This window comes from Lynx canadensis, chromosome A2 (assembly GCF_007474595.2).
Source record: "Lynx canadensis isolate LIC74 chromosome A2, mLynCan4.pri.v2, whole genome shotgun sequence".
In the NCBI taxonomy this organism is placed as follows: Eukaryota; Metazoa; Chordata; class Mammalia; order Carnivora; family Felidae; genus Lynx; species Lynx canadensis.
The window spans coordinates 55,493,293-55,507,837 of NC_044304.2; the positions used below are offsets into that span (position 1 = coordinate 55,493,293).

Consider the following 14,545-nt stretch of genomic DNA (forward strand, 5'->3'; position numbering starts at 1 on the left):
TGCAGGAGGGAAGAAGGAGAGAAGGAAGGAGAAAGTTTGGGTGGAAGGAAGGTAGGGAGGGTAGAAGAAAGGAAAGAAGGAAACGAAAGAATTTTATAAAGTGGGATCACACTCTGTATGCTAATTTTTTTGTTGATTTCCATTTGTAATGTTTATTTTAACAACTACAAATATAAACTTGAGTCCTGAGTTTTTATTTAACTAATTATGAAATAATGAAATAATGTTATAATGAATAATGAAATAATGTTAAATAATGAAAAATTTCCAAATCTTTTTTTTTTTTAAATGTTTACTTATTTTTGAGAGAGAGACAGACAGAGCATGAGTGGGAGAGGGGCAGAGAGAGAGGAACGCACGGAATCCGAAGTAGGCTCCAGGCTCCGAGCTGTCAGCACAGAGCCCACGCGTGGCTCAAACTCATGAACTGATAGATCTTGACCTGAGCTGAAGTCAGACGCTTAAATGACTAGGCCACCCAGGTGCCCCTCCAAGTCTTTAAATATGCTTTGGAAGCAACATTATAATGGCTGCATAATATTCTATCAAGTTCATGAATTATAAATCATAACTTATTCTCTTATTTACCTAAAGTTGGACATTTTGATTATTGCTAATTGTCACTGTTATAAATAACATTGCAGTAAACATCTTTGCATATGCATATATCTGTGAACCTATCTCTGATTATATCTTTAGAAGTAGGATTACTCATTTAAGGACTATGAATATTTTTGAGATGATTTTCAGTTTGCTTTCCTAAAATTAGTATTAATTTATAACCTCACAAATAATGCATGAGTGCCTGTTTTTTTTGTTTTGTTTTGTTTTTATTTTAGAGAGAGAGAGCGAGGGTGGGAGCACGTGGGGTGGGGGAGAGGGGCAGAGAGAGAGAGAGAGAGAGAGAGAGAGAGAGAGAGAGAGAGAGAATCTTAATCTGGCTCCATGCTCAGCAGGGAGCCCGATGCAGGGCTTGATCCCATGACCCTGGGATCATGACCTGAGCCAAATTCAAGAGTCAGATGCTTAATGGACTGAGCCACCCAGTTGCCCCTCATGAATACCTGTTTCAGTGAGTATTGAAAATTCACATTTAAAGTATATTTGGTCAAGTGTACAGATTATAAATAGTATTTTATTGTGGCTCTATTGCCTATTTCTCTAGGATTGAGTTTGGTGATTTTTTATATATTTGTTCTAATTAATGTTTTTTCAATCAAGAATTGGCTATCCATGTTCTTCTTTATTAGAGGAATCGTGATTTTTAGAGCCTTTTATTATGTATCAAGGGTAGCTACCTCTAGTCAAAATTATTTTTACTTAAGTGAATATGTACTTGAATATTTTGTGTATAGTTTTGTGTTTGCTTTTTTATAATGTACAGAAATTTTAACTTCATTACATCATTTTTTTCCTTTGTGATCTCTTTCATTGCCTTTATCTTATCTTAGAAAAGATACCTTTTTACCTTCATGCCAGTTAAAAGACACATCTATTTTCACCTAGTGTTTTAGAGTTTTATTGTTTACACTAAAATCTTTAATAAACCCCTTACTATGGTGTAAGTTAAATGCTTAGTTATTCTTCACTAAGTAGTTTTCCAAAAATCTTTTTGAGTCAATCATCCATCTCTTTTCCATTTGCTCATGATGCTTCTTCACAGTACACCTATTTCTTATTCTGTATGCTAAATTTTAAAATAACATATGGAGCTTACTGATTTTTGAATTTAACTAAAGAAAAAGAATTTAATGGAAATAAAAGCAGTTCTAACGTTACTCGTTGGTTTGTTACCGTATCAGATATTATTTCCTACAAGACCCCCCAAGATTATGAAGAATATTAAGAAGTTGGGGGTCATGTATTTTTTTTAAATTACACATTTCACTCCGCTCTATTTTTCCCTACCGTGAAGGATGAGAAAAGTAAGGCCCTCACACTCTTCCCTGCCCACGCCCAACATTCTGCTGCTGGGCTATTGTTTTTATAATGCCAAGGTCTGTGATAATCACATTTACTCTGCCACCTCCCTTCCCTTGGATGTTTAGACCTAGTTCAGAGTTTATTTGGAAGCACTGCTTACCTCTGGTCCTGTTACTTTGTCTTTTCCCTCCAAGTTCCCTGTCTAACTGTATCTCTTGGTTGACATAGTCCCACTGACAAATGTGACCTCAGGCTTGTTCAAAGACACTTTGCCCATGGCAAAACAGTGCAACAGTCAAGATTCTCATCTATATTCGCCTGACTTCAGAGACAGTGCTCAGGAGAGCAATGGGAGCCATGAGTTTTAGTTTTAGGGGGCATGGGGGAGGCACGCCCTCTTTCTGAACCTTCTGAGGAGGCCAGAGGAGCATGGATAGGAACCCATGGCTAGCTCTACTCCAAGGGATCACATTCAGGACTGGGATTTCTGTGGTGCCAGGAAGTCCTCAGCCCTCTTAGTGGGTCCTCTTGGCATAGCTTTATCTGGAGTCTGATGACTATGGACAGAAAGTAGAAAAATGAGTGTGCTCGCTTTGGGGGCACATATACTGAGGTTGGAACAGCATAGAAATTAGCATGGCCCTTGTGCAAGGGTGACACACAAATTCGCGAAGTGTTCCATATTAAAAGAAAAGAAAAGAAAAACAGTAGAACAATGAGGCGGTCCAAAGCATCTGTTTTCCTTCTATCAGAAACAAAAATTCCCCAGCCAGAGGCCTAAACAACAAGAAGTCTATCTTCTTTTCACTTGGGGGAAAAACGAAAGCCCAGAGTTGCCTTCTGGGCTGCAAGGGCAGCTCACCCAGGCCGGTGAGTCCCAGGATCCTTCTAGTTTTTCATTCTGCCGTTCTCGAGATGGCAGCCCGAGGACCACAAAGAGGGGAAAACGCAAGGGACGAAGAACCTGTGACTTCCATCTACATCTCAGTGGCCGCCACAGAGCCATGGCCACTCCTAGCAACAACAGATGCTGGGATCTGTACGTTTTTAAGTCTGTCAAAAGACAGAAGCTTTGTCTCATGATAACTGATGTTTCTTATTTTATTTTATTTTATTTTTTGTTCCAGTTTTTATCGAAATTCCAGGTAACATAAGGTATTATATCAGTTTCAGGAGAATTCAGTGATCCATCACTTCCATAGAACACCCAGTGCTCATCACAACAAGTGCCCTTCTTAACACTCATCGCCCATCTAGCCCATGCCCCACCCACCTCCCCTCCATCAGCCCTCAGTTTGTTCTCTGTCGTGAAGAGTGTTTTATGGTTGCCTGTCTTCTCTTCCCCCCAGGTTCATTTGTTTTCTTTCTTAAATTCCACATATGAGTGAAATCATATGGTATTTGTCTTTCCCTGACTGACTTATTTCACTTAGCATCATACATTCTAGGTCCATCCATGTGGTTGCAAATGGCAAGATGTCATTCCTTTTGATGGCTGAGTAATATTCCATTATGTATCTAGATAGATAGATAGATAGATAGATAGATAGATAGATAGATAGACATATATATATATATTCCATTATATATATATTTCTATTTAAAATTAATAAATACGTATACATATATATACCACATCTTTATCCGTTCATCAGCCAATGGACTTTTGGGCTCCCTCCCTAGTTTGGCTATTGTTGATGATGCTACTATAAACACTGGGGTGCATGTGACCCTTCAAATCTGTCTTTTTGTAGCCTTTGGGTAAATAGCCAGTAGTGCAATTGCTGGATCATAGGGTAGTTCTATTTTTAACTTTTTAAGGAATCTCCACACGTACTTCAGAGCGGCTGCACCAGTTTGCATTCCCACCAACAGTGCAAGACGGTTCCCCTTTCTCCACATCCTCGCCAACATGTGTTGTTTCCTTGTTTTTAATTTTATTCATTCTGGCAGGTCATGATAAGTGATATTTCTTCATCGCTTTTTAACCTATGGTGATAACACTTACTCACGTTCATATATTTGTTTGAAATGCCAAATGTGACTCTGGCACAGAGCCAGCTGTAGTGGGTACAGTGGTGAAGTGACAAGGTGCTTGTCCTCACATGGGTCGCTTGGGGTGCTCACATGTGCAAAGCGCATAATATGTGTTACTCCTTTTAGTTCTCATAACAGCACTGGGAAGTAAGTACTGTCATCCCGATCTTATGGGCAGGTAAACAGAGGTTCTGAGAGGCTAATAATCTATTCAAGGGTCCATACTTATATAACATGGCCAGAATCCAAACTCATGTTGGTCTCCTCCAAAGCTTTGGCTCTTAACAATTATTCCACACTAGCGGTTTCCATCACTGGCTGCATCCAATGCCTGGGACCTATCCCTCAGATTCCGATTTAATTGGTTGGAGGTGAAGCACAGACATCAGTAAGACTGTATTATCTTATTTAAAGGGCACAACAACTGGAGATGGAGGTATTTTTCTCTCTACTTAAAAATTAGGTAAACTAAGATCCAGAGAGGTAGATTCACTTGCCCAAAGTTACACAGCAAGCTCACAGTGGAGCTGGGATGTGGGTCCACATCTCCTCACCTTCTCCAAAGAGCTGTCTTTGGCTCCAGAAAAGGGTGACTTCCATAAAGTTGTGAGGCACACCGGCCAACCCCTCTGCTCCAGCCAGCCCAGAATCCTCCCTGGGAATGTGTGTGCCTGAGGGGCAGGGCACCACGTGGGAGCTGGGTGATAAACAGGTCAGGTTAGGCCAGGATGTGCGGCGGAAGCCCAGCCTGCTGAAGGCAGAGGTGTGGCTGGGCCAGGGTGAGGGCCGGACGTGGGGAATGCACTTTTTCCCCAGCACAACAAGCTGTGGGCTTCCTCCGCCCTAGCTGAGCCCTGCCTGATATGTCAGGCCCAGAATGGGTCACTAGCCGGGGACTGGAGGGCTGGCAGGCAGGCAGGAGCCCAGGGCCAGTCCCCAGAGGAAGTCACATGGCAGGGGTCACAGGCCTGACCCAGGAATGGTGAAGGGAGGGAGATATTTCAGGCCTGAGAGGAAGGGCCCAGCCCACGAGATGAATCACCCGGGACAGATTATCCTGAGGAAGACCTTGGGGGTGGAATTGTGATAAGCACCGTCCTCCCAAGGTGACCAGGAGCCTGTGGTCAGCTGGCCAGTGATCAGCCAGGCCCCGTGTGGCTGGAGCACTCGTGTATCTAAGAAGGCCCACTAGCTCCAGATGCATTGCCAAAGTGACCTCTCAGAGACCTTAGACCGTGAGGAGGAGCATCTCTACCTTCAGGATGAGAAAACAGAGCCTCAGAGCTAAGCTGCTCACTCAAGGTCACACGCCGAGATGGGATTTGAAATGGGGGCCTGCCACCTGGCCTCTCCAAAGCAGGGAGCTCAGATGGCGACCGTCTTCCCTCTCCTCATGCTCCCTGTGTGGACCCGGAGCCTCACCAGCAAAACCACCAGGCTCTAGATGTATAATGGCAATCCAGGCCTTGGGTCTTATGCTTGCTTCTGGATGAGGTGCTTGACTTGCCCAAACTGCTGAAGGTACAGACAGGAAGGATGGATCTCAGAGAGGGCAGAGGGCTTGCCCAGGATTCCGGAGTAAGTCCGTCAGAGGCCGACTCAATCTGACTTCTGCCTCCCAGCCCACAGGTCTGTGCACTGCACTAGTATTTGGATCCTCAACAGACTCTGCTCCGATGAAGCCAGACATGGTCGGTAGCTGGGGAGCTCCTTAGAAGCAGAAGAACGACTCCTACCTCTGCCAGGAGGCCCTGCTTGATCTGGAGGGGACCTGGGCATCTGTATTTGTAACCAAGTCATTCTGATGGATGAAGAAGTTTGAGAAACACTGGCACAGATGACCTTTAAGATTCCTTCTGGTCCTAAAGGCCGGGTTCCAATATATGTCATGACCATTGTCATCGTCATCATCATCATCATCATCAAATACCTGTCATATGTTGAGTGCATGATATATGCCAGATACTCTGATAAATGCTTTATGTACATGATTTCATGTGACTCAGAGGTAGCACCATTATCCTCCCCGTTTTACAGAGGAGGTAACTGAGGCTGAGAAAGGCTAATTATTTTCCTAAGATCACAAAGCAAGTGGCTGAGCCGAGGCTCAAGGCTGGGTCTGCCCCAGCAGCCTCAGCGGCCTTTCACATCTGACTCTTCTTCCCCTAACCGGCCATGTCTTGGGAGCCTCTAGTACCTGCTTTTGGATTCAGTCTCGCCATCTATGGGACGGACAGTCTCTTTGCACTCTTCGGGCTCTGCCTCAAATTTGCAAACTGGCCTTTGGGTTTGCCACCCAGCCGAGCAGCTGACGGGACTCTGACAGCAGGAGGAGTGAGGTGCTGCTTTTCCAGCCTGCATGCCCATGTTCCAGCTCCTCCCAGTCGGGGTGCTTCAGCCCTATTCATCCTGGCCCCCCTGTGTTAAGCACTGAATCACTGACCTGGGGTGAATGGACTTAGTGTGTAGCAGTGGGAGAGCTGGGATGGAGATGAAACCAGAGTAGAGGCCCCCGTTGTTAGCAGGGTGGGGAGATGTGGAGACAGAAAGGAAATTGACGGTTAACTTTTATTAAGCACTCACTGGGTGCCAGACACTCAGCGAGTTGCTGGACAACCGACTGAACCTCTCAACATCTCAGTTTTCTCTTCTGGAGAATGAGGTGGTTACGAGGGGTAAATGACACCCATTCGATTATTCATTTACCCAACAATCATCCATCGAGGGCTGATTATTTGCCAGCCATCTTTCTCGGAAATGCAGCAGCGAAGTGACAAATACCTCCCTTGTAGGGCTAACAGGGCAGCCAGGAAAATAGGTAGAAATGAGTCAGCAAAGAAATACATCCTGTAAAATTGGAGAGTGGCAAGAAATGCTAGGAAGCTAAATAAAGCCAGGGTAAGATGTGTGCGGAGTGCTGAGAAGGGACAGGATGAATGGGCAGGGGCTGCTCGCATGAAGTAAGGGACCACTGATAAAACTACCTGGGAGAAGAGTGTCTCCAGGGGGCAAAGAAATGGAGCCTGGCACATGGCGGGTGCTCAGTAAATGGTGAATGCCATCATAGCTCAGAGGGAGGGACCCTGTCCTTACTGTACCAGGTGGGCGGTCTCTGTGTTGGGGCTGCTTCCTGGCCATGGGAATGTGGCCTGTGAGCGCCCCCCTTCTCGTCCCACTTGCCCCCATCCCAGGAGAGTGGGCCTGGAGGTGGGCAGCCCCAAGCAGGTGGAGGAGGCGGACCTTCCGTGGGAAAGGCTGCAGCACACCTACCAGCCTGACGCACAGCGGTAGCCCCCCCAAGTGGAGCCGGGGTGACAGGCACGAGGGGGCTGGACGCCGGGCAGCTACAAGACAACAGAGGCCCGCCTCACTCTCTAACACCCACACTGGGTCACCACCCTGCTCAGACACAGGGGACGTGGGCGGTTTCCCACATCTACAGAATGAAGTCTGCAGGCTTCTGCAACCTTCTTGCCTGCTCCTCCACCTCTCCCCCTGACCCGGGGCTCCAAGGGGGCTGGTCGGCCCTGGGTCCCAGGAGCTTTGCTGGAGCGCGGCCTCTGTGCACCCTCTTCTGGAAGTGCTCGCGCCAGGTGAGGGGGGCACACCAGCACACAGGCGAAGGTGATACAGCAAGCTGGCTGCTGTGATGGGGGCCAGCGCGGGGCCAATGAAGAATAATGGTCCTGGTGGAGGAATGTGCCAGGGATGGCTTCTGGAGGAGGGGACTGCATCTCAAAGCGTGTCTTTCGGTTCTCAGCGGAGAGGTCTGCTCTGGCCGCACTAGCTGAGAGGCCCCACCAAGCCACTTTCTCTCACACTCCTTATTAGGAGTGCACTGTGGGGGCACCTGCGTGGCTCATTCGGTTGAGCATCTGACTTGGCTCAGGTCATGTTCTCATGGTTCATGAATTCGAGCCCCGCATTGGGCTCTGTGCTGACAGCTCGGAGCCTGGAGCCTGCTTCAGATTCTGTCTCTGTCTCTCTCTCTGCTCCTCCCCTGCTCGCACACTCTCTGTCTCTCTCTCAAATGTAAACAAACATTAAAAAAAAAAAAAAGGACTGCACTATGATGGTGAACAGGACCCTACACTGGCCCCTAACCTTGTGGAAACCCCTCCCTCCCCAGGATGAGGAGACAGACAAGAAAGAAACAGTGAGAATAAAAGCAGGGTCCATGAAGTGGCCAGTGCTGTGAAGGGAGGAGATAGGTGAAGGGAGGGCAGGAGGCTGAAGGTTAGGCTACTTTAGAGTGGGTCTGGGAAGGTGAGGAGTGACATTTCAGGGACTTTCTCAAAGCCACACAGGGTAGTGACAAAACCGAGGGGAGAACCTCATTCTCTTGGCTTCCATAGAAGAGCTGCCTCATGCCCCATGCTCCCAGTATTCCCTCATGCTAAAAAACCCACACACTTTTCCAACAGCCTTTCCCAGATGCCGATCACTGGGGGCCTGCTTCACGGGAATCACTGCTGCCCCCAGTTGCTCCCAACAGCTCCGGGCTTTTTCTCTGGTTTCTGTCGCTGAGGTTTTCTTAGAAGCACAAACAAACAAAAGAAACAAATACGAATGGGAAGACTCTACTATCCCAACCCTGGGAATCCAATGATGGAGACTGTTTTAAACGTGGACATCCTATCTGGATCGGTGGTGGCACCAAGCGGTGGTTGTGGCCTTTCCATTAGTTTAACGTTACAGTTGCACACGTGGTACTCGCTGTGTTCCAGGCAGCATCATAAGCACTTGACATGTAGCGTCTCAAACCTCACAACAACCCTACGAGGCAGAAACTGTTATAATCCCCAGTTTACAGATGAGGGAACTGAAGCAAGGAGAATTTAAGTAACTTGCCTAAGGTCATGGAGATAACAGAGTGGAGCCAGATTTGAACCAGTCCAGAACTAGCAGTGCTCCATGCATGCTCCTAATAATGCGGTCCTGGGGACCCAAGCAGCCTCTCCTTCTGCATCCAGCAGGGGGAGCCAAAGGCCAAGGCCCTCTGTGCCCCTGCCCCAGGCATGCTTGGCAGGCTAAAAAAGGTGCAGCATGTGCTGAAGAGACACCCTTTTCCCTTGATCCAAGCAGAAAGCGCCAAATGGGGAGAAAACCTCTTGGTTAGCATAGCTCTGTCAAAGAAGAACTTTCTGCAGTAGGTCTCACTGAGTCATGAAGCAGTTAGTCACAGCTGGTCTGGGGTCTTGCAATGAATCAGATACAGTTCCCTCTGGGGAAGCTGTCAGTCAAATGAAAGATTTTTAGCCTCAGTGAAAGCCCAACAACTCTTAGAATACATTTTTTAAGAAACTGCCCTGGATTTTGCAGCTATTAAGTGGCAGAGCTGGTATTCAGACCCAGGTCTTCTCGATCCCAAAGTCTGTGGTCTTTTTTATCAAGCCATGGTCCTCAATCAATGCTGCGGATACAGAGATGCAGGAGAGAGGGTCCTGTCTGCTAAGATCTCAGGTTCTAATGGAAAAGGGAGGCACGTGAGCCCAGCCATCCTTCTGGGAGGAAGGACTCTGCCAGGATCAGCTCAGGGGCCATGGAGCACAAAGAGAAAAAATGTGTTTACTGCTGTATCCCATACCCAGCATGGGGCCTGGCACACTTTAATCTTCAGTGAATGTTTGGTGGATGGATGGATGGATGGATGGATGGATGAATGAATGAGAAAGAGACTAAGTGCCTAGGACAGAGGCAAAGTTAACCAGGGAAGGCTCTTCAGATGAGTTCACTTTGGGAGGGCCTTGAAGGATGAGAGGAATCAGCCAGGTTGGAAAAGGAGGGGGAAAGGCATTTCAGACATATGAAAGGGGATAACAGGATGGAGTAACGATCTCAACTTTTTTTTTATTACAACCTACGATACACACACACACACACACACACACACACACACAATCGGAGCCTTATTATGTACAGTGCCCTATTATTTTCTGGTCTGTTTCCATTTTGTAAACATTAGTGGCAACCTGCTAATTTTTTTGTGATACGGTCACAGGATTTGGGAAAAGTAGGGGCTGGAAAGGTGATTTTCAGCCAGACTGTAAAGATCTTTGGATGTTCGAGTTGAGTTTGGACCCTTTTCAGTCCTTGCTTCTCCTACAAGCTCTGATCCTGAAAACTACTTGCTCCTTCTCTAGCTCTTTGAGTAATTTCCTGCCCACTCCGGCAGTCTTCTTCACTTGCTTCTGGCTGCTTTTCTCCCTACGCCCCCGCCCAGTTGGTTCTTTAAATCGTGCTGAACTGGGGCTCTGTGCTGGGCTGTCCTCACTCAGCCTTCTTGGCCGCTCTGACGTCTCACCCATGCCTTGGTTTGAAGGACTGCCCACTACTTCCGACTCTGGAGACCATCACCCTCAAAAGTCCACACACTCCCTCCTGAGTGCCCAGCACACTCACTCAACTGCCCCTTCAGTGACCTACAGGCACATCAAACTCAGCACCTCCAAAACCAAGGTCATCACCTGTTCCTCCCTGTCCCATCTCTGTGTTGTCCTCACCAGCCACAGTGCCTCCAGGGCAGAATCTTGTCCTTGGAGATGCATCATTCTGTCTATTCTGCCTTCAGACCAGCTCTCAAATCCATCCGCTTGTCTCCTTACCATCTGCCACCACCCTTGTGTGGGCTGGACCTCTTCTGCCCTGCATGTCTGTGACACCTCCTGTCCCCATGCCCTGCCCCCTTCTCTCAATACCGCATAACAGCTGCCATGAACCTTCTGAAGCATAAATCTGACCGTATGACACCCCTGCTTCCCTTTATGATAAAGCCCAAACTTATTAATATACCCTGTGTCCCCAGACTCCCTCTCTACCCCCATTCCCTCTGATGCTCCATTCATTCACCAGACCTTAGTGAGCCCTGCTTCCTCTGGCTTCAAAAACTCTGCCCGGTGAACCCCAACTCATTCTTTCTGGATCCCCGTTTAGGAACACTTCCTCCAGGAAGCCTTCCCTGACCCACCCATTTGGAGCCCTCTTCTCTGTGTTCCCACAGTCCTTGCATTCCCCATCTTGATGCCTAATACCTTTTTTTTTTCCTATTGCAGTGGTCCACGTCTCTCTTTTCCATTAGATGGGAGGCATAATTGAAGGATTAAGAGCAGATGCTGAAGTCAAAACTCCGTAAATTCAAATCCCAATTCTGCCACGTGGTAGCTGTGGAGTTTGGGATTTTATTTCATCCCTCCATGACTCATTTTACCCATACTATAAAATGATGATAATTATGATTATAACAAAAATATTAACAAATAAGAATAGTACCTACCTCATAGTATTATAAGAGGATTAAATGAGTCAATGTGGGGGCGCCTGGGTGGCTCAGTCGCTTGAGTGTCCGACTTCGGCTCAGGTCACGATCTCGCGGTCTGTGAGTTTGAGCCCTGCGTCGGGCTCTGGGCTGATGGCTCAGAGCCTGGAGCCTGCTTCCGATTCTGTGTCTCCCTCTCTCTCTGCCCCTCCCCCGTTCATGCTCTGTCTCTCTCTGTCTCAAAAATAAATAAATGTTAAAAAAAATTAAAAAAAATAAATGAGTCAATGTGCTACAGTTCTTGGTGACAGTGCTTGGTACATAGTAAGTGCCACCAGTGTGACTGATAATCAAATCAGCCCTCAGAAGAGTTGCTCCAGGAGGGCAGACACTGGATTCATTTGATCCACTGCTATGTCCACAGCACTTACCCCAACATCCTGATCATGAGTGTCCCCCAACACTTGTGACACGAGTGAATCTTTTGTCTAAGAGAATGACAATGCATATAGAAAAGAAAGGACACATTTAGGTGATGCTTTGGAGGAAGACTGCTCAGAGCTCATCACTGACTGCATCTGAGGGTAGGAGAGTAGGAGGAGGAGTACAGGAGGAAAAACATGGCCAGGACAGACTCTGTGACTTTCCTCCCGAGCCCTTAGCTACTCCAATCCCCCTCCCCCACTATCACTCATGACTGCCTTCATCCATCCAGGACTCCAGCCATCCTAGGGGCTCACTGTTCATCCCTCTCTCCACTCTGTCCCTTCCCTGCCCCTCTCTCGGCCAGGCCCTTCCAAGTCCTGTCAGACCTTCTTGTGGCCCAGGCCCAGCATCCTCCATTCTCCCTGCACACTCCCCTTCCACCTTAGTTGTTTCAGTTACAATTGCTGTGTAACAAGCACCCTACCCCAAAGAATGGCATAAAACAATCATTTTATTCTACTCCCAAATTATGGGGCTTGGGGATTTAGACAGGGCACATCAGGGATGGCCACAGAAGCCCCTGTCCACGGTGCCTCAGCCGGAAAGACTCAAAGGCAGGGATGACTTGGTGGCTGCAGGTTGGAATCATCCACATGTCTGGCACCTGGGCTGGGAGGACTCCGATGCTGAACACAGCTGGGACTGTGGACTAGAACACCCACATGTGGCCTCTATCGATGCCTGAGCTTCCTCACATCATGGCAGCCTCCAGACCCCTTCCATGGTGGCTCAGGGCTCCGGCAGGAGTGTTCCAGCCAACAAGCAGAAGCTACACTGCCTCTTATGACCTAGCCTGTGGCAAGTCTTGTGGCATCACTTCTGCCACACATACGGCCACCCAGATTTAAGCAGGGAGAGCACAGACAGCCCACCTCTCAATGGGAGGCACATGGAATAATTGTGTGGTCGTGTTTTAAAACCACCAGTGTCTCATACCTGGACCATGGGGTAGTCTTCTCTCCGGTCTGCCTGGCTTCACTTTGCCTAGCCCTACCCTTCCCCCACTAGTGGATTTTCCACAGGGCAGCCAAGGGGAGCTTTTGAACACACAAATGAGATGAGTCATCCTTCTTCATATCCCTCCAATGTCTTCCCACTGAACTGCCCCTTAAAATCTAAGCTCCTTGACATGCCTACACAGCTCTGTGGGATCTGTGTACCCCCATCTCCTCCCTTCCATCCCACTGGCCTTCTTTCTCTTTCTTGAGCAGAGCCCCACTTCCCCTCCTGGTGCTCATGCCCACCTCCAACCTTCTGCACTGCTGTCCTCCTTCTTGAAGTGCTGGGACCCCAGATCCTGCCTCCTTCAGCTCTCAACTCAAACACCACCTGCTCAGATCTCAAATAATCCCTAGGCACCCAGTGTTGTCTCCCTCATCATTCTGTTTTACATTATCTTCACATCACAGGAAGCTGTGATGTCTGAAATTATGTGTTTACCTCTCTCTGGTCTGTCTCCCTCACTAGCTCCAAGAAAGAAGGTCCCTTGTCCTTCGTGTTCCTTGTATCCACGAGCCTGCCATGATGCCTGGCATAGACATCTGCGGAATGTGAATGCATGCATGAACAGCGGTTTTCAGGGAAGATTTAGAAAAGCAATTCTGAACGATAGGCAGGTCTGGCGTGGTGGTGGTTAGAGTGGGGGGTGGGGGCGGTGTTTCCAATCTGCCTCTCCCACTCACTAGCTGCTGACTTTGGGAAAATACCTTCGCGTCTCCGAGCCTCAATTTCTTCAGCTGAAACGTGAGTCCACTAGCCCCTAGCTCAACTGGACTCTGGGGTGTACATCATAGGAAGGGATCAGCATTTCTGCTCAGCTGGAAGGCTCCGAGCACCGAGTTTCAGGGAACTAGGAGGAGCTAACAGTGCCCACCGCGCCCGCCAGGTGTCGCCGCGAGCGCGTGCTGAGCGGCCAGCGGAGCCTGGCGCCCTCGGGCGGCTCCGGAGGGAGGCCCACGCCCGGGTCTCGTGCCGGGCATCCTGGCCTCCGCCCGACTCCGACAGTCCGCTAGGAGCGGCATTCCAGAAGAAGCTGCCCTACCTGGGCACCCACCTGCCGCACCCTCTCTAATAGACAGGGGTCGGGGAGGAATATGCTGAATCAGTTATCCCCGCTTCGCGGAAGGGGGCGCCCTCCCCTGAAGCTGGGCTCGGAAGCCTGGGGAAAGGGGGAACCGGGGTGCCACCTAACACCCCGCCCCCCAGCTCTGAGCGTTCCACCGGGCGGGGAGGACGAGGAGGCGAGCCAGGGTGCAGGGGTTTTCGGTCGCGCCTCGATCCTCTCAACCCGAGGGGCAGTCCCAGGGCGCCAGCTCGACCTGCAACTTGCGAAGTAGCGACGCGTGGGGGTCGAACTGACTTCCACCGCCCCCTGCCCGGCTCGGCGCCCCGGAGCCGGGAGGGGGCGCCGCGGGAGCGCGTGGGGCAAGGCGTGAGCGCGCGCTTGGAGCTGGCGGCCCCGTCCCGCGGGCTCTGGGGTGCGGGGCGGGCGCTCCGGGGAGGCGGGCGGGGGAGGGGGTGGGGGAGGGACAGGAGAAAGGAGGGAGGGAGGGAGGGGCGGGGGCGGGCGGCAGCAGCGCCCCCGCACTCCCCGCGCCTCACACACTTGCACCGGCCGCTCGCGCGCAGCCCGGCGTCGCCCCGCGCTGCGCTCGCTCCTCCCTCCCTCCTCCCGCTCCGTGGCTCCCGCGCTCCCGGCGAGGCTCAGGCGCCGAGCGCGCGGACGGGCGCACGGACAGACGGCCCCGGGGACGCCTCGGCCCGCGCCTCCCGGGCGGGCTATGTTGATAGCCCCGCCGGGGCCGGCCCGCGGGATCAGCACTGCCCGGCCCGCGGCCCCGGCGG

General features: G+C 49.7%; 1 non-coding gene across 1 annotated transcript; it reads left to right on the forward strand.

Annotated features, from left to right (window-relative positions):
• Positions 1-2,507: 2,507 nt before the first annotated feature.
• LOC115509487 lies at positions 2,508-2,611 on the forward strand. Its single transcript, XR_003967385.1, has one exon. It is a non-coding gene; the product is annotated as a U6 spliceosomal RNA (small nuclear RNA).
• Positions 2,612-14,545: the final 11,934 nt, after the last annotated feature.